Source organism: Dromaius novaehollandiae, chromosome 4 (genome assembly GCF_036370855.1).
Source record: "Dromaius novaehollandiae isolate bDroNov1 chromosome 4, bDroNov1.hap1, whole genome shotgun sequence".
NCBI lineage: Eukaryota > Metazoa > Chordata > Aves > Casuariiformes > Dromaiidae > Dromaius > Dromaius novaehollandiae.
The window spans coordinates 73,200,521-73,223,957 of record NC_088101.1 but is presented as its reverse complement, the minus strand read 5'-3'; the positions used below and the strand labels follow the sequence as shown (position 1 = coordinate 73,223,957).

Here is a 23,437-nt window from a genome sequence, read left to right as displayed (position 1 = left end):
CTGTGAAGCAACAAGGAGAATATGTCTCTTAACTTAAACATAAAACACACCAGTCATAGGTAATTGGTTTCGTAGAAGTATTGTTAAGAAATCTACTGAACAAGTATGTTCCTTTTTATATATGCCAGTGGCTTTATTATAAATCCTGTAGGATTCTTGAGATTCATTAGGAGAGAGGATCTGTAGGATCTTTTCAAAGACTATCTGTTTTTGGTCTGGAATAATCACCGTGTCATGTTGTGTGGACCACTGTGCACACTAGGAAAAAACAGATACAATTTTAAAATTCGTAGGATGTTTTTCTGATTAGTAATGCAGATATCTTATTTTTCCTCATTTTAAAATCAGTTTCAGGGAACAGTTGAAGTTCAATTTTGAGGATTTTTGTTGCTTTGAAGAATGCTGTCATGAAAACAAGAGTAGTTTTTTTGCATATCTAAGCTCTTGTTAACACCACTGGTTACTTTTTTTCTCTGAATCAGGTATTCTTCCGCACTCCCCACAATTTGATTTATTATTTGTCTCTTTAAAAATCTGTCTTGAACACCTCACAAAATAATATTTACAGAATTGTCAGCACTTTGTGATTTATACAATGTAGGTTATGTGATCTGCACAAAGTACATTGACATTATTTAGTTTTTCAAACTGAGGAAACATAAAAGACCTTGATGCTATTGCAAAATGTTACTGAAGCAATTATATTTTGTCACTATCCCCTTTTTTAAACTGAATAAACATAAAACTTTGAAACTTTTCAAGACAAAATATGCTTTAAATATAGCACTTCAGTACTTGAAACATATAAAGAACTCTAGGAGGGGCAGTGGGGGGTCTCAGCTCTTCTTTTGCATATGGGCACAACACATTTCTTATTAATGTTAATTGGATTTATAAGCCTGCATCAAAGCAAGCATATAAGCTTAAAAGTAACATTCAGCCATGCTCAAATCTTGCTACCCCTTTGGCATTTTGCACATTTTCCTAGTGTTTTTCTCAAACTCTGTTTTGAACTAAACAAAAATGTACTGAAAAGCATAATGATGCATGGTTTAATCCCTTTATCAAGGTCAGCATACCAAGTCCACTTACGTAGAGACACCTGCTCTTTCCTAAGCATATTCAGCATGCTATATTATGATTCCCCTGTAGGCACTGTGCTGAACTACATGAAAAGAAGTTTCTTTGCATTTGCCCCCAAACCCCTGTCATTCTAATTTCATCAGAAACAGAAAGAAAAGAGATAGGTGGCTTCCTCGACATTCCTTGGTCCACCATCCCACCCCCTCCACCCTCCTGCTTTCAATGCTAGAGGTTTGGGAAAACATTTCAGTGATTAGTTTTTCTAAAACAATGAAACTGTGTGTCTTCAAACAGATGATATAAAGCAGCAATGAATATCATTGAGAGTAAAGTCAAAGCTACATTGTATACACCTTATCTATAATTACATGAACACATTGGGAATTTGTGGTAGTAAGGAGCATATAAATATATTTATTTATTTATGTTCTTTAGGCAAAGGGAAACTCATTGCTACCCTGATCTCTGGAGCAGATGGAAATAGTTACTGCCACTCACTGGTGCTCCCTTTACTTGTGCATCTGCAGAAGGCTTCTCACAAGACCTAGATCATACAGTGGGACAAAGGATGAGAATCCTACAGTAGCAGCTGCTGACCCACAGCTACATTTATGACTTTGCAGCATTTGGCAGTCCTGAAGGGGAGTCTAGAGACCTGCCATCCAATAAGTAAGAGTCTGTTCTTAAGGCAAGATGGTAATAGAAGTAATAGCTTCTCTGATACCTGCTCTCCTCCTGTCACTGTAACTAGAAATCTAGTCAAGATCAGTGCATATACATTGCTTTCCTTTTTTGACAAAACCCCAAATCCTGAATTTCTGCAGGCATAAATGTTTCCAGCTGTATGGTAAAGGTAACAATATTTCCACAACAGGTTATGATTTAATACAGCATGAAAAATAAGACAAAAAGAAGTCAAAGTAGACCTTCCTGCACTGTCTATGGTTTTTGGTCTGCAAATCATTTTTCATTTTAAATCCTCTTGTCAGTACCCCACAGCTTTCTAAAACTTCCCTAGTTGCAAATACATTTCATAGCATTGTTAGACTTATGTAAGATTGACCTAGAGTATACATTGACCTCTTCTTCTGCAGAGCTCTTTACACCTTCATAAATTTAAAATCACTGGGCAGATTTTTCCTCTCAAATGGCTCGGATTAAATCCTCTGTGTGTGACCTCTTGCCGTTCTATTGACATGAGGAGAAACTTTCCCCTCCACATTGAGTAAATAGCATCCCTAGCAAGCAGTTATACGAGTGGTCTATCTAGGGCTTCTGTGGGTTTGTAAGTCTTTTGAGCAATCTTTTGCTCTCTCATTAACCTTTTTAAAGTACAAACTGATCTTCTAGGGTATTTCTTGCAAAATATTGTCTTGAACTAAAGACATTTGTCCAAACAGAGTAAGAACAGAATCTAGATAATGCATTGCATGTGGTGTAAAATTCAACACAATTGTGTAAGTAGAGATTTTCAAAATTGTGGCTGCTGTCATACAATACTCTTTTCCTAGGCTGGTAATTAGCAAAAGGATAATACCTTTTTCTTTCAAATATAGACCTAGTTTTGATTAACTTTAAGCATGTCTGGGCTGTAGTCAATCAAGGACTAAACACAAAGCCACAGTTTATTTGATTTAGCCTACACTCTTTATGTATCACAGTCAAATGAAACACTTGTTTCATACTGTACATTAATCCTGCAAATTACTAAGCACTCTCAGCTTCTGTTACTCTGGTAACAATTGATCCCTCAACCTTTGATATCTCTGGCCTCAAAGACTTCACTAGTCTAAGGCATAGTTAATAGCTTGTCCTTTATGGAGTTGAGGTTGATAGAACTGCAGATAAAATTCCCAGCTAGGGTTTGGACACTCTTTTTGGCACCCCTCAGTGTCATTGGAATTAGTATTTCTCAAATCTTGCTACACTAAGGTTTCAGTTGCCAGGAAGGTTTTTACGGACTTCCATTTTTTTTTCTGCTTTGGTGCTACTTTCAATTTGTCTTTGTTTGCTTTACTTATCATTCTATTGCCAAGAATTCTGTTTTAATCTTAAATAAAAAAGTTTAGTGCTAATCTGGTTGTCTGATTCAAAGATATCTCTTATTCCCTTTCTCTCCTATCCCTTCCTGAGAATTTATATTGTTTTGGATTATTTTTTTTCACTTTCAATTTTAAAAGAAGTACAATTTAGAATCTGAGCAAAGCAGTTTTCACAATGATGATCGGGAGGTGTGGTGGGGCAGGAGAGGGTCCTTTATACAAAAACCAAGCACAACGTTAAAATGAAGATGGCACAGATGTGTACCTCAAGATCAAAAAGAAAAAAATATGATGGAAAGGGGAGTTTTGCTGGGTTTATGTCCATAAAGAATTCTTCCCAAGGTGCACTGGTGCATCTGTTGTGGGTGTATGTATATTTATACTGACAGCTTTAGAGATATTTATGCAGGTGAGCATCTGTAGATAAAAGATCCTAGCAGGCAGCTTTGAGGAGAAACAAGAGAATGGTGAGATGCTCCCATCATAGTTAACATATTTAACATAATAAGAAATAACATAGAAAATGACAAGAGTTTTTCAAACATTAGGCAGCAGTCTCTCTCCTCCTCTCCCACAGGATTTTGGTTGCATTCATGTCCAAATGCCCCACTTTTGGCAGTAGGCTGCAAAACATCCACAGGCAAGATCTGGCTTTGACTGATTCTGGCCATCTGTGCAGAAGATACCTATGGCAATTTTTTTTTAATTTATTATTAATTGTGTTGGTGAAATGCTGAAAAACATCTGTTTAACTTATTAGATTCAAACAGGCATGACTTTTTTTTTATTATTTTTAGCTGATATAAGATGAATAGTAACATAACACTTTCACAGTATGACCATGCAGCTTATCTGTGGGGAGAGAGGGGGAAACTTTTAAACCATAGAGCAATGGAAGTTCATTCAACTTGTCTTCTGTATTTTAAGGATGACAAAAACTTATGTATAATTTCATCACATACTTCTGCAGTCAACAGCACCTTCATTACTGAAAACTGACCTTCATTTCTCTTACAGAACACTATCATAAATCCATTTCACTCTTTGATATGGTTGATTGAATTACAAATTATTGCCTTAGCTACAGTCTGATTTTAGGCAATACTGCGCTCAGCCCAGGTGCCATTACTGGACATCTCTGTCTCACAGGTGGTTGCCACAATAAATCCAGAATGATTAAATAGGTTATTTAAAGCTTACAGTCTGTTTTTATGTGTACTAACCTACCATATAACAGTATAGTGATAAAGTGATAAAGAATAATACAAGTTGAGCTTTAGACCTGTGTCTGTATCATGGTATTGTCTAATAACATCAAATGCGAGCACATGTAAAGTTTGTAAGAATGTGACCTACAGGTGTGGTTTAACAAGATCTCTCCTTGAGCTGGAGCTTTGCTCCTGTCACTGCTGTACTTTCTGGAGTACACATACTTATCTGGGGTGGGAGAGGTGGTGGAAAGGCATCACAACATGCAGTTCATCAGAAGCCTGTTGCTCATGTCACTAACACAGATATACACTAGCATATTTTCATCAGCATCACTGAATTTATTCCCATTTTACATCAGTGTTAATCGGGTCAGACTTGGTTTCCACACTGCTGCACTGCTTCTAACATTCACCACACGAAAAATATGGTTGCAAGGCATTATAATTGCCATAATAGTTTCCATTATTTTTCTGAGATCTAGTGTAATCACTATCTAGGGACTCCAGAATTACTGGTGAAGTAGGACTAGATTTACTGACCAAAAGTATTTTTAATTTTTCCCTGACAGCCATTTGTGTGTTGAAAGAATTTTAGTGCTATCCTGGAATTTTTGTGCAGAGATTAAAAAGGAAAATATTTGTTCTACACATCTAAGGAATTTTATTCAAAGATTTCTACAGCTTTTTTCTTGGAATTGAGACTGGAGTGGGCAGGTTTCTTCAAACAGACTCTCTGCCATTTCACTGTTTGGGCTAGAGAAATAAAACAAGCCTAGAACAAACTCTGATAAGAACAACAACAAGCCAAATGGAAATTCATACCCCGTGGGTGTTAGGAGAGTCCCTGAAACCCTCTTCCCTTTCATGACCGATTGGTGACATTTTTGAAGTTTGGATGGAGGCTCACTATATTTTTGGACTGACTGGGGACCTTTGAAGCAGTCTCAGTAGCAATTCACGAGAACTGAAAATTATCTCCCCCAAAATGAGCATGCAATAGAAACACACTGGTTGCTCAAGAGAGAGTGAGATGTGTATTATTCCTTCCAGTACTATAAGAATTGGTTAGATAGCAAAGAATTTCAGTGACTAGAATTGTTGCTTAGACTCGCTGCAGGAGGTAGAGCATTCGAGGAGTTAATTCCAGTAATTCTGCAATTTGCAATGCACAGTGATCATGGGCATTCTGTACCCTAACATTGTCTGATAAATCAAGGGCTGTTTAGTGCATCTCTGGAAATAAAACTTTGGCTGAAGGAAAATCTTTAAGAAAATAATTTTAAATGATTTTTGTCCAAAACTGGATAGCTGCTAAACTGGTAACCTGTCAGACGGCTTCATCACATGCTGTGCCATCTGCTTGTGGTCTAAATAGTTGAGCACGGTGCTGAATTATGATCCTGAATGCACTCTTCAGATGATCCTCTGTATCTAGAAAATTATTAGGCTAAGAATCTAAACTCTTAAGATGAAATCCTTGATACTGTCTGACCGCATCATATTTGTCTGGGTTCTGAAGAATCTGAATCCAGGAGCTATCTTTCATTCTATCTGTATTTCACCTAGTTCTGTAGTTTCCTGGTTTAGGGGTAAATTGGTCCAGCTTTCCCATTCTATATGCTTTAGGTACACTTGCGGAAAACTTCCAGAGAATATAATTAAGGATGATAAATTCTCTTTGTATTTTTTAATTTACATTTTTTTATCTCTTGAATAGAATTTTGTGGCACAATTTCAAAAATAATGGCATAGTTATTACCTTCTATTAAATTCTGCAGAGTTTTAGAATGATTTCTGAGAATTCTTTTAAATCCATGTGCTTTCTTCTAAATACTGTATGTTCCTGGTTCAACAATAAGAGAAATTTTTTCTAGTGGGAGAAACATTTAACCTGTGACTTTGGAGATCTAAATTCCAGTCCCTGCATCACAAGATTGTCAGCATGACTTGAACAAATGAGTTTTTCTGTTCTTTCCCAGGAAAATTCATTACATCAGTATTAATTCCATTTCATAGGTTTATTGCCAGTATATATTCATTTTGCACATTCATTCAAACACCTTGGTATAGAGATAGTATTATTTAAGACTGAACATGCTTTTCTGTGTCTGAAGTATAATAAATAGACACATGAAAGTATTTTTTGTAGAAGGACTGGATGCACTGAGCCAACTATTGTAGGATGAATTTGACATGCCAGGAGTCACCCTTATTCTTGCTCTTAGTCTCTTTAATTCTTCTCAAAGGAATCCAAACTGGAGGACCTCTGTCTGTAGTACTCCGTCTGTACTGCCTTGGCAGGTAGGATCTGCAGAATCCAACTAAAAATCTACTGAATACACAGCTATTGGCAAAGATATCCTGAGATTCTTTGGTCCTTACCTTACTGGTCCTTACCCGGTACATTTTACAGAGCCTGCATAAAAGCTCATTTAGAGTCTTTACAATCATATGATATGGCTACAGAGAATGATTGAATACAGGTTGAATGCAGATGTTTCAAACTTTTTTATTTAGATTTTTCAGCAGTGTAAACCTTGTATTTTGCTGAGTCTTTGACCAAGGACCATAGTGGCTTGTGGAATTATCATAAAAATCAAGATTTTGTGTTCCGCAAACCTGCCCCTGTGTGAACCATCCTTCTTTCTTTTGAAAGTCCCCTTAGTTGTGCTGAGGAGGAGATACCTGACAAACTGCTGCCAGGAGATGCAGAGTTTTTTGTTGGTTAATTGTTGTTGTTTTTTTCCTGGATTGTTTGTTATAATGGCTAATGCACATAATTCTCACAGGCTTTTCACAAGAGATTTTTATCATACGTTCTTAACCATATGCCTGAAATATCACAATCTTGTTGCTAAAATAATGAGTGGGCACTTTTAATGCCAGCCATTATATTTACAATACAATTTGTATTGATCTTGTTGACATAAAAATGAACTTTACTGTTATAAACAAGATTTTTCTTCTATTTTAGAAAGGCACCAGCATCCCAGTTACTCTAAGAATAGTTAAGATGTTCTCCTAACTGGGGAAGATTTTAAATCTATAAATTTTTCTGCATTCTTTACTGAGTCAACCCCAAGATCCTCTGAGCTTATTTACAGAATATAAGATACCCAGATACTACAGAACAGTCACAACCTGCAGCTGGGATAGGAGATACCAGGTGGAAGCTCTTAGTCTTATCCAGTCAGAACACAGACCCTAGCCTCCCTTTTGGTAAGAGCTTTACTTGTCAGCCTATTGGTCTTGTTTCTTCTGATCAGAAATTCCATCCTAAACCCAAGAAACCTTTCTGAAAGGTTTGCAAAATCTTGCAGAACAAGTCCTAGCATTTTGCAGCACTGAATTCCTGGCAGCTCTAGGACTGAGTAAGACCTATCTCAGTTATCTTTGGCGAAGCTGAATACCTACAGCATGCTTTAGTTCCTAAAACACTTTTATCTGTGAAAGGTAGAAATTGCAGGGGGATATCTGTGGGGATTGTGGACTGGTGTACCCTTTGGGGAGCATGCAAGAAGTTTCCTTTGTGATTGAACTTCTAGTCCTATTTGACACAGGGGAGATGAATGGGGGACCTACTGTCACACCACCGTAATTAACCACACTGGTGCCACTATTGACAGTAGTTTGTACCCATCCATCCCTAGTAAAAGGCCTGGAAGGACACAGAGATATATAGGTAGAGATAGGCTCCTTGAACTTCCAATTCTGCGTTTTATTTTAGGACACAAGTACAGTCTGGTCCTCATGTGATTTAGCATATCATAAAGCTTTAAATTCAGCAGGAGCTTAAGAAGAGGAACAAACTGAAAACACCTTTCTGTACAAATTGTAAGATGTATATTGTTACCCTCAATCATATGCAGTTTCTGAGAAAGTTACTTTCAAAAGTATTTAGTAGCTGATGATTAAAGAAAAGAATGGATTTGCCAAATCTCTATTCTGTACAGAACATTTAAATTAAAGCTGTGCAAAACCTCTCTCTTTTCCCTTTCCCTTCCCTCTCCAGTAAAAATACCTGTTCCTCAGGAGTTTTGAAAGTTCTCCTTGTTTGTTATTTTTATTTTAAATATACCAGCAGATCATTTATTGAATAAGCAATGATTTAAGGCAAGCAGAAAGAATCAGAATGTTTAAAAACAATAAATCAACCAAAAGAAAATGTATGCCTGTTTTATGGATTAGTATCTGGGATATGTTAATTAGTGTACTGTCTTGTGGGTTTCAAGAACATGCAGATTATTCTATCTAAAATGAAAGCATGTGTCATTATCTCCAAAGAGTTCCCAGAAGCCCAGTAACGGTGCGTAATGACAGCACAGTGTGAATGTGAAGCAGCTGTGAGTAGCTGTTTGATACTATCTCTCTAGTCCAACAATGTAACAAGAACTGGCTCTTATCAGAAAAAGTCCATTGTATTTTCTGTTTATTTTTCTTACTCATTAAAAATAATATTAAAAAAAACTTCACCTCTCATCTTGCATCCTGGCATTGCATGGCCTTTGTCATGCGCTGTTTTCATGCTCCAGAAATAATTCATCTTACTTTTTGCCTCTTGCTGACAGAAGCATGTATGTGTGCTACATTATTAAAGCAGTAGTTTCACCTGCCTGGACTTCGTGACAGAATTCACTTGTAGCCAAGTGAAAAATATTTCACCTCAGAGGGGAAGATCTCTCCACTCGGCTGCATGTAAAACACGTGCTGGAATACACACAGCTTCTGAGACCGCCTGGCTGACTTTTCTTTGTGCAGCTGTTACATCTGCAGTAGCCACTAAAAATACTGGAAAGCTCCCTAAAGTCAAACAGCATGTCATGGAAAGTAGGAAGAGAAAGCTTAGCTTTGCTGAGTGCTTCTTCCTGAACTGATTCTCAAAGATATTATCTCTCTACCTAAAAGCTGCCTTTTATTGACTGCTTTATGCCCTTGCTGCCGTTGGTGGTTGTGCTCAGTTCAACGTGGCAACAGGAGAGGGGATGGAATGGAGCTTCCCCAGGAACTGAGGAAGGGCCAGGGAGATCTCTCGGAGCTGAGAATTATCCCTCAGAGGACTGGGAATATGGGAGAATGGGGTGGCTAAGTAAGGGTGGTATCTCACTGCATGCACCCAGCATGGTTAACTGTACTTACTTACCCTCTATTTCCAACAAGTTATTTATTACTTTAAGTACCAGTAAGAAAACTCTGAGAACATTTCAGAAATATATAAATGAATGGTTTTGGAGACATATGAATGATGAATACAGAAACAGCATTATTCCTCTGACCACCAAATCTTATTTGTACTTGTTTGGGAAGGGTCACCCTTTGCCTACCTACTGAGTTCCCATTGTTGAGTTTGCTCTGATGTTTTCGTTAGTCTTTACAGGCTGACTTTTGTGTCCTCTTCTTTTCACGCAGCGTAGAAAAAAATGAAACATGGAAGAACAAAACCCCTTTTCTTTCTAAAGTGCACTAAAAGCAAATGATGAGGCAGACTGTGCATATTGATTAGTAAATGTTCCTCTAAGACATCTTATGGCAAGATAATGCAGAGGGGTAAATGAAGATCCAAGAATGTCTTTTCCCTTGTTTTGATAGGAAGCCAGATATGTTTTAATATATTAGCATTGACAGACAGGTGAGCGTTTTCCTACATTTACAGACTTAGATGGTTGTTTCTGGTTTTGGAGGGCACCAGAGGGATAGCACATGTTTGTACACAGTTTTCATGGTTGCCCCCACTGCTGTATTCTGGTGGAATGTGGTGTTCAAGAGTTGGGAGAGTCCTATTTGACCACAGCTGCAGAAGGAAGAAGGCCTCAACTACAGGTGGTGGTTCCCTGCTTGACTTTACCTTGTCATGCAACCAATGTAGAATATAGGGAAGGCTCACGTTCTCTCACTGTCCTAGTGAGATAAGATTACTTCTCAGTGGTAATCCCATTAAACAAAAGGCAGATGTTCTGCACTGAGCTTTCAGAATGTATCAGGATTTATAGTGTTCCTGGAAAAGCAGTCCCTTGGGGACACACAGAAATAGAAAGCTCACTCCCACGCTACTTCAAATAAAGGTATGTCTGCGTTCTAGCTGGTACCAGAGAAGGTATATGTTTGGATCTGTGTGGATCTCAGTTGCTTTTGGTTGTGCTGAAAAGTGTGTTAGTAAGAACTAAGGTTTTATATATCTATCTTCAGCTTTTTGCTGTCATTCATCGACGTATGTTTTGAACCTCGTGAAAACATTGCATACGTCTACCATTAATAGCAAAGCCTAAGGCTTCCCCTAAGAACCAGTTGCAGGCCATTCAGAAAATGACCCGGAAGAAAGACTCAGCCCTAGCCAGAAGATCCCTTCCAAATCATTCCCAGTCATTCTCTGAGGAGTACAGTACCAAACACCACTGCATCACCTAGACAGGCTGTGATACCAACATGAATATTGGTAGCAAGTGAGAGGAACAGAATTCACTCGCAACCCCCTGGAGACTGCTCTTTTAGACAGGCGCTGGCATTGCCTTTCACATGGGTGAAATCCTGAGTGGCCCATGGAATTTCAGGTATTTCCCTAGTTTGGGACATGATATCCTGGACTGGCTGTTGTGTGGACTTGCTAAGAATTAGTTTTCTCTTTTCTTCATTAGATTTTTAGAAGTGAGAAGGGATGCTGTATGGACTCCAAGAGTACAGTGATACAGTATTTAGGGGCCTGTCTTCCTCACTGTTTTCCCTCTACTCTGATTACTCAACCTGTGTTGATAGAAGGTAAAAGCAAATGTTAGTTCAATGGATCTGATAGGCATTTAGCGTAAATTTTCCTGGAAAAAAAAAAGCTGTACTCATCTGGGCAGAAGAGAAGTTCTCTGCTGCCCTCATGAGAGCTTGAGTCCATCAGTTTTACTATGCAGGAAAACTGGACATAAAGCAGATGGAAAGCCAATCTTCTTAGAGCTACCCTTGAAGACCATGTTGAGTGAAATGCCTGAAGTCAGAGGGCATGTTTTCACCCTAGGAAGTAGTTTGTTTGTCAAGCGTATCCTAGCTACAATTCATCAGTGGGAAGTTTAGATTCTCAAGAAAAAATGGAAGCTACAGGCTGGTGGTAAGAGCCATGAAACAGGAGCTTCCTCAGTGAGAGAAATTAGGAAAAAGAAGAAAAATTGCGGTCATTCCCTGACAGATAGAAGGGGAAGCTTGGAAGTGGCCATTTCTGTAAAATGTCCACAGGATAGCTGGGAAAGGAAAAGGCTTCAGTTCTTTGCTACGTGGAGGAAACTGATGGAGGCAATGATTAATCTCCATACATACATTAGAACTGATGTGACAGCAGCACATACCTGAATAAATGAGGCAGCAGATGTTCTGGAAAGGACCTGAGATAGAGGTGGATCACTAGGATGTTGGCTGTACCCTTTGCAGGGAGTGTGGGGAAGACAGAAGGGAAGACAAGCCAGAAGTCAAAGCAGGGCAACTCAGCCAGGGACAGTGCCATCACCAACCGAGATGCAGTCCCACAGTCCCCAAGCAGGGTGAGCAGAGCAGGGTTGGTGACAGTAACAGGTTTTAGCAGGAATCCACAAGACAAACGCAAGATGGTAAGTCTAGGTCTAAGTTCAGCCGAGGAAGAGCAGGAGACAGGGCCATGCACAGATCTGCTTACAGCAGCCAAGAATGAGATGCCCAGGCCTGAGCTTAAATGGAGTACCTGAAACAACAGGCGAAGCGTGTGTAGGTGGGGCACCAGATGAGACTGATCAGGGCAAGTGAGGCCTATTGGTGCACACCCTTTTGGTCTTGAAGGGTGACCAAAACTGGCATACCACATTCAGCAGGTGTGCAGAGCCCAACTCACTAGTTTCAATTCTTCCACTGTTTTTTCTTTCAGTCCTACTGACTGAGGTTCAAGCTATTCTTTGTCTTGCTGGAGACTGGGCCCCTAACTCTCTCTTCACCCTGCATAACCATCTGCTGCTTCATGTCTTTGCACATTGCAGTTAACTAAACAACAGGGAAAATATTCCCAAGTAATAAACTGATGAAGAATCATGAACCTTCATTTTCATAAATGTTTATTTGGATCTTTAGGTCTTCTTAAGGCCATTTTCATACTTACTTAGTCCTTGAAGGAGCCAGGGACAAGTTCAATTTGCATCATAAATTAGAACAACTTTACAGCACATGGTCATTTGAAGGAAATAAACTCCCCCTTGACAGCCTTACAGTTTTTCCTTGAGTTAAATAATGTAAAGTCTGACCGTAGTTGGCATTCTGGAAAATTAAACGATGCGAAGAATTAATGGGTAAAGAACTGGCTGAATCACTGGGCTCGAAGGGTAGTGGTTTATGGTTCATACTCTAGTTAAAGGCTGGTTACAGATAAAGTTCCCCAGGGCCTATCCTGGGACCTACCTTGTTTAATATCTTTATAAATGACCTGCAGTCTCATCAGGCTTGCAGGTGACACCAAACCAGAGGGTTTGGTTGGTATCCTCCAGGGCGGGGCTGCCTCCCAGGAAGTTATTGAGAAGACAGAGCCAGGCTATTTATGGAGGTGCACAGCAGGGGAACAAGAGAAAGTGGTCATATATTGAAACAGAGGACGTTCAAGCTGGATATAAAGAAAACAATTCCCCATAAGAATATTTAAGCGCCAGAAAAAGTTGACCTAACTGGACAAAGCCTTGAGCCTGTCTGAAGTGATTTGAACCTGGTCTGAATTCAATGTTTATCCTGTTTCGAGCAGGGGGTCCCATGGTCCCTTCTAACCTGAATGGTTCTATGATTCTAATGGCATTTTCGCCCAAGGCCTGTTGGTTATAGTTTTATAAAGAAACCAGCGTAGTGGTGTGAGTTATTTAAAGCACTTCACAGTTACTTTACAGGGTGATGCAGAATGAGACCTTCAACTAGAGAAACTGAAACTTAATACTTCTGATTTTTTCAACAGAAAACATAATTATGTGGTGTTATAATGGACCTGTGATGAGTTATGAAGGCAGTCAACAGTAGCCCTGCCCTGGACTTACAGCTTTGGTAAGTTGCTTTAATTGATTTTTTAAAAAATTTGTATTTCAGTTAAGATTGATTGTGATGAATGGGGAGTTTATGTGAAATCATTTACAAATGCTGACAACTGTATATCTTGAAATCATTGTTTTTGTTAATAAGTGTGGGCAGATTTTTCAGCCTCTGACAAAGACACGTCATCTCTGAGCACTCTGCCAGTCTGCTGCCTTTTCTGAACATTTGCAGAACTGTCTTAACAATAGGAACCTGAATTATTAATGAGCAAATTATGACACTGTACCAACATTTGAGTAAGGAGTTACTGACAAAAAATGGCAAAGTAGTTATCTATTCCCTGCTGTCTACCTGTAACTAGAATTGAGTGAGAAGCGGTACCACGTTTCAAAGAATATTGATTTGATGATAATTCATTGCTATTTGGTGTTCCCCTGCTGTGAACAATGGAGTGCTCTTTCTGTCCTTACTAGCCTGAATCATTTAAAAACAATATATTTTTTCTATAATAATAAGCCTATTTATGTTTGTCTGGGATCGTGTTAGAGGCTACTTAGCTTATGGAAGAATATCTTACAGGAACTAAGAGGAACACTGATTTGGATCTGAAAGTAAGATGATAGTGAGAGATTAAAGTACTCATTTAATTTAGGTTATCACCAGCTTAGGAGAGAATTTGACTATGATGTGTGTGTCTAGGGGGTGAAGTTTTAATAGTAGGGTAGTTAACTGCTGGAACAATTTACCAGAGTATGGAGCCGATTCTTTGTCATTCCAAGGCCTATAAAATGATGAGATATTCTAAAACACATTCTATGGCACAACCAGAGCCAAGGAGAGAATGGCTGAGGTTCTATGGGATGTGTCATGCTATATCATCTGATAGCCAATATATTGCCTTCTATCCTTAGTACTGTGAGTCAAAAATACTTGTGAAAAATACATGTTCAATACAATATTCCCCAGAAGTGCATTGTACAATGAGGTATTTTCACCTGCTGCCCCTAAAGAGTACAAGCCCACGTGAAGTTAATGTGTGAAAAAATACCACTGGAGCATCATAACTCCCTCCAAGTTCTTTCCAGCTAACAGATTCTACTTTAGCCAGAGAAATACCACGTGCTTTTCAAATAGGAATACAGTCTGAACCTGCAAGATTTTATAAGCCTAGGGCAGGAATAATTTTCAACGTGTTACTTAGCTGACTGATACACATTACATGAAGTTATGGTCTGAGCATCCTTCTGTTGCATCAGTATTCTGATTGTAGAAAATGGTTGTCTTGCATTTGATAACTGCTCAACTTAAATTTGCGTCAGAGGTGTTTAGCATTGGGCCTGTGCCGTACAAGATGCTGCTAGAAAGAATGCTGTTCAAACTGGGATGTGACTGATCCCTCTTTAACACTGGTTTTCATATGACAGCTGGTGGAAATGGTAGGCAGATGCTGATGTCAGAAAAATGAAACTGTTAACAATGAGCTCTAAGGGAGACTGTACCAAGCACAGAGCTGTTTTGAGCCATTACTTTCTTGTTTATAAGCACAGCCTGCACCACTACTTTGACAGGGAAGGCATGAAGAGATGTAGGAGAAAGGGAGGTCAGGGTAGATGTGATTATGTATACCCCGGAGCTCAGTTTTATTGCATTTGTGATGACTTCTGGAGTCTTCTGCAGTTACAGAAGACCTCATGGTTTGCAGAGGAACAGCCTAAGCATATTTTCTAGTCTGATAGCTCTGACTGTTTTCCCAGGTGTTTTTACAGATTTGGCTTAGATCTGGATAAAAATTCTACTTTCTGAGTTATATACCACTGAGGGAAAGAGCTTTATGAAATATGAAGTCTCTTTTGAGCTGTATGTCTGGCTTGGGTATTTATTTGCCTTTTTTGCCAGTGGAATTGCATGAGGGAAGATTTTGTGGTTTGGATGGAGACTTCAAACAGTTCAGGATTTTATATGTGTTTGACTCAACTTCCATATACAGAGGTACTAAACAGACACCAGTCTTGAGTAGAAAAGGACTTTGAACATAATTAAAATAAGCATTTTTAAAAGTTGCATGACAAACACATTCTCTGTTCTTCTGGAGCTACAGAAGTAACATCTATAATGAAGCTAATAAATTGTTATAGATAGCCATGTGTCAGAACAGTATTTAACATTATGGTGTGGGAACTGCATACACCATGGATGCTTTTTTTGCATGTGTTGCATGCATACAGGGCCTAATACTGTTTTCTGATATAATACTACTGAGTAGGGGACACTCCATTTAAACTTCATCAATATTTTCAAAGGTGCAAATGGTACCCTTTTTCACCTTTGAAAACCTTGTGCCTGCTTGTTCGTCACGTGTCTAACTGGCTTAAGCTGGTAAAATTAACTCAGTGTGAAACTAGGAAAAGTAAACTTAGTATGTGGGTGAGTGTACATGTGTACACTTATCTGAGAATATAAAAGGAATAGTATGAGTAAATTTTGAATAAATTCATTTTTAAAATACATTCTTTATCTTCTCACTAAAGAGATCAAAGACGCAAAGCACAGTTATCAAAGAAATTTGGATGGTCTCTGGAAGATGAGATAGTTAATGCTGGAGAAGGTGCAAATCCCATCATACATTTATGAGAATAATAAATAAAAGGTAATGGCCCATTATCACAAATACACTTGGAGAACAAAGAATGGTTTATTAGGTTTACCTTGTTCTGTCATTATGGCTTTCTTCTGTGAGAGCCATTCAGGCATGTAACCATTGGTGGCTTTATAAAAGATAATAAAGTTTATTAGTATAATAATGGGCAATGAATAATACTTGAGAAATAGCAAATAGGCTGTAAAAAATGGGATCAGGTCAAAACTATGTTATCAAAAGCTATTGCTGTTACTTTAAAGGAAATGGACTTTGTGGTCATGTCTTTTGCCTGGTGCAGCACTTAATGGATGAAAGATGTGAAAATCTTTATAAATTAAATGCAATAAAAAAATAAAGCAAATGACATTGGATCATGATCCTGTAGGGATTTGCTGGGAACTTTATGTGTGTTTTCCTATTTGAGGGCCTTTTGTCATATGTCTGGCAGTAGTCTGGAATTTTCTATGTTTTATGGGGGCCAGAAAAAGAAGATCTTTGACATATAGATGATGTGTAAGCAACATTTTTATACTCACATGCATTTCTCTTGAATGTTTGATATTCTTCCATTTAATTCCTTGCTCATTAGAAACCAAGCACACTCTACTCAATGAGCAACATACTGTAAGTCTGGACTCCTCATTTCATTTTTTTTCTGTGCTGAAGTGACTTTGAAATTAGGATTATCTTCATCCAGGGGAGAACTGCATTTCCTTGGAAGAACTCTCAGACATTTTGTCTTCAGACATGTGGGAACACCTCCACAGAGAAAGGAAGATCTTTGAGATCTGCACTGTGCAGAGTTAGCCAGTGAGTATAACTGGTGCACATCACACTTATCCAACGTATCAATTGCAACTTGGGCAGGCCAAGATATACTTTATTTTTATCATTTGTAAAACAGTTTTATGTTTGGCTCAGCTAACACTTTGGGAAATATCTGTGAAAAATCCTCAGAAAGTCATATGCACTCATGAAAATAGTATCGGCTACCATAGCAACATTTATGCCAGCTGAGTTACCAAGTAGGGACCGATAGCCACAGAGATGATCAGAGCAGTTATTGAAAAGAAAGAAAAGGCATAGAAATTGATTTCTAATGTTAATTGCAAACTCAAATTGCATTCATTTGAATGGGCTTTCAAAAAAAAAAAAAAAAAAAAAAAAGAAGCTTGCAGGCAGGATTTTAAAGAGAGTCCTCCTTGGTAGAAAGAGAGGTATGTAAGAAATTTAGGAAATTTCAACCTCACTGAGGCGAGGAAAAGGAAATCAACAGGGAACATCCTCACTTCCTTCTGACACTCACTGTGCTGTTGTGTTTTTAATACTTTATTTTCCCCTGTATTATGGTATTGTACGACTGGCCAGATTCCACACAGGGACCAAGTGTCCTTTCTATCAGTTTTCTTTCCTTATCATTTCCTCTGAACTATCATGCCGTGGGCACTCACGGCAAGAGTCTAGATAATGGATGTCTTGCACCAATAGATTTTGCCACTGTAGTACGGGCAAATATACCTGTCACAGCACATATAGATCTACCTAGGTATATAACTGTTTTGTGCCAAATGTTTGGTGTGTCCTGGGCATAGGGCCCTCTTCACACTGTTTCCACTGTTTCATGCAACACACAAACCTCAGTTTGAGACCTTTTCTCCATTTCTCAGTATCTAAGGTAGCAGGAACCAACCGGGAATTGTGTGACATCTAGGATGTGTTGCATCCTTTTAGGATGAAGATATTTAGTATAAATACTCAGCAGGCATCATGGTCTTGAGGCCTGATGGTTCCTATTTCATGAAATACTATATAAGTCTTCACTAGCGATGTAGACAATTTCAGGGCAGTGGTAGAAGAGTTCAGTGGCAGAACATTTCTTTTTGATGACTTTTTTCTGCTAAGTACCTCAACACTAAAAAATAAAATTAGTCTGTATTTCAGTTCCCAGCTTGTATAGCAGTATGGCGCCTGCCTCTCTTACTGGCCTGTTGTATAAATGCGTTAGAAATCATGAGACTCTCCAATACTGTGGTGTGATAAATAGGTGGCTGTCTGGTTTTGTTTGTTTCCTATGGCAAAACTAGATGCAGAGATCTTTTTAGCTTCCTGGAGTACCATTCTCCAGTGCCCTGAGATAGAATAACCAGCAGTAGAATAAGCCAGTAAAAGACAGACTGACATTTCTCTCTGAAGCACCTGAAAGTTATGGAGGAAAGGAGAGCTGACCTCAGTAAAGACAGAAATGTCTTTCTCACAAATAGTACAATATGTCCACTTGCCATGAGCTTTATTCAGACAGGAGAAAAAATCAACAAAACCAAAAAGTTATTTGGTATACTAGAACTAACTTAACTCATTTTGATGAGTACTCCTATTGAGAGTACTCATCAAGGTACTGAGGTATTGAGAGAATACTGGGTTTTATACTGGCAATGTATAAACTTCCATAAGAAATGTATGGAAATGTATAATTAAAACACAACTAGATTTCACCCTGTTTCATTAGCAGTCCTAGTCTTGGAAATACATGACCTAGATCTGCCTCCTAACAGATAAATTTCATAACAATTCAAGACAAATTTTCATAATGGGTGACATTCATTTGTGCACTGAGGCCTGAGCACCACTTGCATCCTTGTTAAATTCTGTTTCTCCAGACTTCAATGGTATTTGATTAAATTGTTAGCCTCATGTTGCTTCCTTTATAGGGAGCTGAATTCACTTGATGTGAAGAAAGCTTTTCTGTTTAATTAAGGTAAACTTATAGTAAACTTTCCATAGAGTGTACACAGAATTTCTAATAGATAAGGACTGGGAATGAGAAAAACTTGAACAGATGTTTATAGATTCATGTGAACAAAACTTTTTCAGTCAAACCATGTTCCAAACCGGAGACAAAAATTCTGTTATGTGGATCTGAATGAATAAAGAATGTGCGGAAATGAACGGCAAGGCTGTTTATCACCACTGGAGAAATGCTTGTGCTTGGTGAAAATTCACTCCCAAGTAGAAGATCAGGTAGTTAACTATCCACAGTTGCACTTTGGGAAAGAAGTTTAGATGGTAAACACTTCTGGAGCAGCTCATTTAAAATTCTTCTTCTGACTTTTTTTGTCTGTGGGAGCAGCACGTTGTCTACATGCAGGTTGACTGACTGGCACTCAGGGCTAGGTTTGCTAATAAAAATAAATGATAATGAAAAATGTGCAGTTAACTGGCATAGAGCATAGCCCTGGGGGAGGAGCTCTGCTCTGCATATTGGTACCAAAGTGCTGCATAATTGCTGCAATGTTTGCAAGTGGGGAGTGATCTTAGGACTGGCATCTTAAAAATGTTTTTAAAGAATGACCATGAAAAAGAAGTGAGTCCAAAGTTAGTATTTATCTGGCTCCCTTGCCCAAAGATCAAATTCTGATTTTATGCCAACTTCACAGAAGTAGAACTAAACAGTTTCCTAAAAGGAATGAGTTCCAAATCAGGATGGGTTTTTTTGAAAGTATACAATGGGGTTCATTCTGTAGACTCTTGTTCTCAGGAAATGGAACTTGTTCGGACTGTTTTTTTTGCAAGAGTAAGGACAATTTTATGATTCACAGAATCCATTCTTTATTTTAGATGATATCACAGGAAACAAAAAAACAAGCATGTGCATGATAGAGCTGTAATCCCCAAAGGGGCATCTTAGGGGCACTAAACTCTCTAGTTTTAACAGCCTAAACAGTAGAAAAGACTAAGCTTGTGTACTCAGAAGTGAAATTGTACAAAAGAAGAGATCCAAAGAGGTATGCAAATGAGACAGATCGAAAAAAATATCCTCTTCCTGAGAAGTCTTATAGAATGCCTTCTTCATGTGTAGGCTGTACCACAGCTAGGTAGCAGGTCTTTGCTGGTTGCAATTTGGTTTGCTGTTGTCTTCATTCATTCTGTTTTCATAGTTTCCACAAAAAATGAATTGCTTGGCCAGCCAGGCCAGTTAAGGTATGGGACTGTACTTTCTTGCTTACTCTCAGAATGAAATACTTTTTCTCTTATTATAAATCCTCAAGCACATGCTAAAAGCCACTTTCTCCTGAGCTCCAAGTCCTTAAGAAAGGACCTGGAAAGTCTTTTTTTTTCTTAGAGTTGTAGAATAATTTAGGGTGAAAGGCACCTCTGGCAATCATCCAGCCCAGTCTGAAGCAGGTTCAACTAAGTCAGGTTTCTCAAGGTTTGTCCAGCCAAGTTCTGAGCATCCCCAAGGATGGAGATTTCATGTCCTCTCTGGGCAACCTGGCCTAGTGTTTTACCACACTCCTGGTGGAGACGTTCTTCCTTATACGTAAATAATATTTCCTGTGCTCCAGCTTGTTTCCTTTGCCTCTTGTCCTATCACTGCATACCTTGGAGAAGAATTTTGCTCCATCCTCTCTATATCCTCTTACTAAGTAGACAGCAAGATTTCTCTTTAGCCTTCTCTTCTTAAAAGGCTGAACAAACCAAGTTCTCTCAGTTTCTCCTCATACTTTTTTAGGTTCATGTGATCTGGATAGATCATGTGTGGCAAGGCCTGAGTGTACTACAGCCCAGGCTACCAGGTCTTTTCTGAGTTGAGCTTCTCCTAAGTGCAGCAGAGGTAATTTTGAGCCAAACACAAAAGCAGTGAACGGAAGCAGGGACAGAAGTACACTCTCCAGCCATTTACTGTGCTCTTTAGAAATATCCTTGGGCATTTCTATACTATTAAATGAAACAGCGCCAAGGAATGTTCCAAGGAACACAGCTTAAATGTATGTACTGTAATACTGCTAGAACATTCCCTGGCAAGCTTTTGGCCCAGATCAAATTTTATGCTCCCAAACACTTGCCAAGAACTGTTACGATCTTAGCCTAGGCCATGGATTGTTATCAAAAGGTAGTTCGGATATCGTTATCCAGCTTTGAAGGATAAAGGGGTTTAGTAGCAGGAACATGGGCCATTCTATGCCTACTGGTCTCAGTGCTAGTGAATGCTCCCTCACACACTTATTGGCAGGGATGTAACTCTAGACTTGACTCTGCTACAGCAACTCAGGGTAGCTTCCGTCAATGTCAGAAATCTCTCCTGAAATGGCTGTATCAGAAGAGGGTAGTGAACTGGACCACAGGGGAGTTAACAGTGAACTCAAATGGATAAGATCCAGGAAGGTGTACTTTGGAGGGAAACATTAATATTTCTTTAGGCTTTTTTTAATGCCCATTTTTTCCTAGAAAATTCTCTTTAAATTGGGGAGGAGGAAAGCAGAGGAATGACGGAAGCTGCTGAAAATGCAGGAAGCTTCACATTTGAAGGGACTTAGAGTTTTCATTCATAATTTCTTTCTCTTTGCTTTTCACTTTTTATCCATTAGGTTACCTTGTTTTTGTATTTCAACACAACTTCATAGAAAATCATGCACAAGTCAGGCAGGGTAATCTTGATTCTCAAAATGTTCAGGAAAAAAACAATCTATGCCTGATGTTCTTGTTTTTTGCATTAAATTCAGATTATACTTAGATATTGAGACTATGTGTAATTGAATGTTCCGCAGTCCAGGCTCTGGTTACGAAACCATCTTATATACCGTTGGTTTGTAATGAATTCTGGAAAAGACTACAGGAAACTAGAAAATATCAACCCTATATCAGAGCTGATTTGGTATTTAGTGTTATGGTCTGATTTGATCTCCTGATCTGATTTCATAGCTGACCCTGCTTTGAGCAGGAGACGGCACTAGACACCTCCTGAGGTCCCTTCCAGTCTGAATAATTCTATCATTATGTTAATTATTAGTTGCATCAAAGCTCACACAAATAGAGTAACAAAGGGAAGTGGTGTATCACTAAGGGGTTGATTTTATGAGCTGTCTTCAAGTGCTAACTACTCTTAACTCCTACTGATTTTGATAGGAGCTGAGATCACTCAGCAAGTTGTGGAATAAACATCAGAGTTCAATTCAGTAGACATTTAAATCACAAAGTACACTTACTCTAATTTCAGAATAGGTCTACAACAACATCAAGTGTAACAAAGAAGCATCAAAATCTCCAGCTATGGATTTGCCAAAAGGCAGGCCCAGTTGTGGTAAATGGGATGTCCTTCAGGCTAATTATGGAAAAGAAGGTATCTGATGAGAAGGGTGTTTTATTCCCCATGAATCACCAAGCTTTGGTGGGAGGGAACAGTGGGGTAGTGGAGATGATAGGGCTGTACGAAACATTGGTATCATGGGTAGGGGCCACCAGATTACCATGCACAAACCCAAGGTTTAGTGTGCTTGCTAGATCTTGAGGCAGAGATTGAGGTAATTGAGAGCCAAATCATTTTTTTGCTACTTCCAGCTGTGTTAACAGAATAGATAATATAACCTGCACAGAAGGAACGAACCCTCAAATATCCAGCTATATTTTGGCTCAGAGCTACCTACAAGCTGAAACATAGGAAACCCATGCAAAACAGTCCAGTTAATATACTTTTCAGAACTAGTCATTTTAATTCATAAGATATATTGACTGCAGGAATAAAATAAAGCACAGAGTTCAATGGCTGGAGGAACATCATACCAAGATGTTCTCAGAGAGGCCCTAGTTTGACAGCCTTTCATTCAGTGGTGTCCTGGTCTGCTCTCCTTCTTCAAGTTGATTATTCTTGTCACTCTTCCCTCTCTTCCCAGTTTTGCCCCTACTACTTTTTATGCAGCTGCAGAGTGAATCGGATCAGAGAACGGATCATATTAAAAACAACTTCTTTTTTCTGGGTTATTTTTAACTTGGCCAGTTTTCTGATATGATTCGCTGCTGAGCTGCACAAATGGATACTGGTACAACTGAGTGGGCAGTGCTCAGATAAGGAATGAGCAAGTCATCAGAGGGGAAAAGGGTGAAGCCATTGAAGGGGAAGCACTGTTGCAGAAAGAAATGTTTGTTGAGTGACAGCCTGAGAACATTGTTCCAGGGTAGTTTAAACCACGTTACAGCTGAGCTTCTATGGTCCCACCTTTTCCTTTACAACAGCAAAGGAGTATGATCCAGCTCATGGGGTGAGCTTATTCTGGTGGCTCCTGGTGCAGTCACACAAGGGAGGAAGAGGAGGAATGCTGTAGACCAGACTTTATCAGGATAAGTTCTCAAGGAACCATACCTTGTGTCATCAAAGTGATTTCTACTTTTCAAGAGAAGGAGTTGTTATTAGTTGGTGAAATACAGGAGATGTCACCCTTTCTATCCAAAGAGATGACGCAGTCCTTATTTAGTAGTGGGAAAGTCAAAATTATCTCCTCTTTAAGTCTGAGGTAAGTGAACAGATGAGGAAATCTTTGATTAGATAGATTCAGATCTAATAGAAGTATTTGGATTTCTGAAAAAATTGCCAACTCCCCAGCACGTTGTTCCAGTTCGTCTCTAGGAGAAATGGGCCTATGTAAGAACTGTATGGGCAGTTTTAAAAGCTGGTATCATGTTAG

The 23,437-nt window shown here is 38.8% G+C and overlaps 1 long non-coding RNA gene across 1 annotated transcript in view; it reads left to right on the top strand.

Annotated features, from left to right (window-relative positions):
* The window catches only part of LOC112996528 (uncharacterized), a 117,734-nt gene that overhangs the window by 73,664 nt on the left and 20,633 nt on the right, over positions 1-23,437 (top strand). The window contains exon 2 of the long non-coding RNA XR_003262473.2: positions 13,269-13,354. This is a non-coding gene — a long non-coding RNA (uncharacterized LOC112996528). The remainder of the gene's footprint in view (positions 1-13,268; positions 13,355-23,437) is intronic.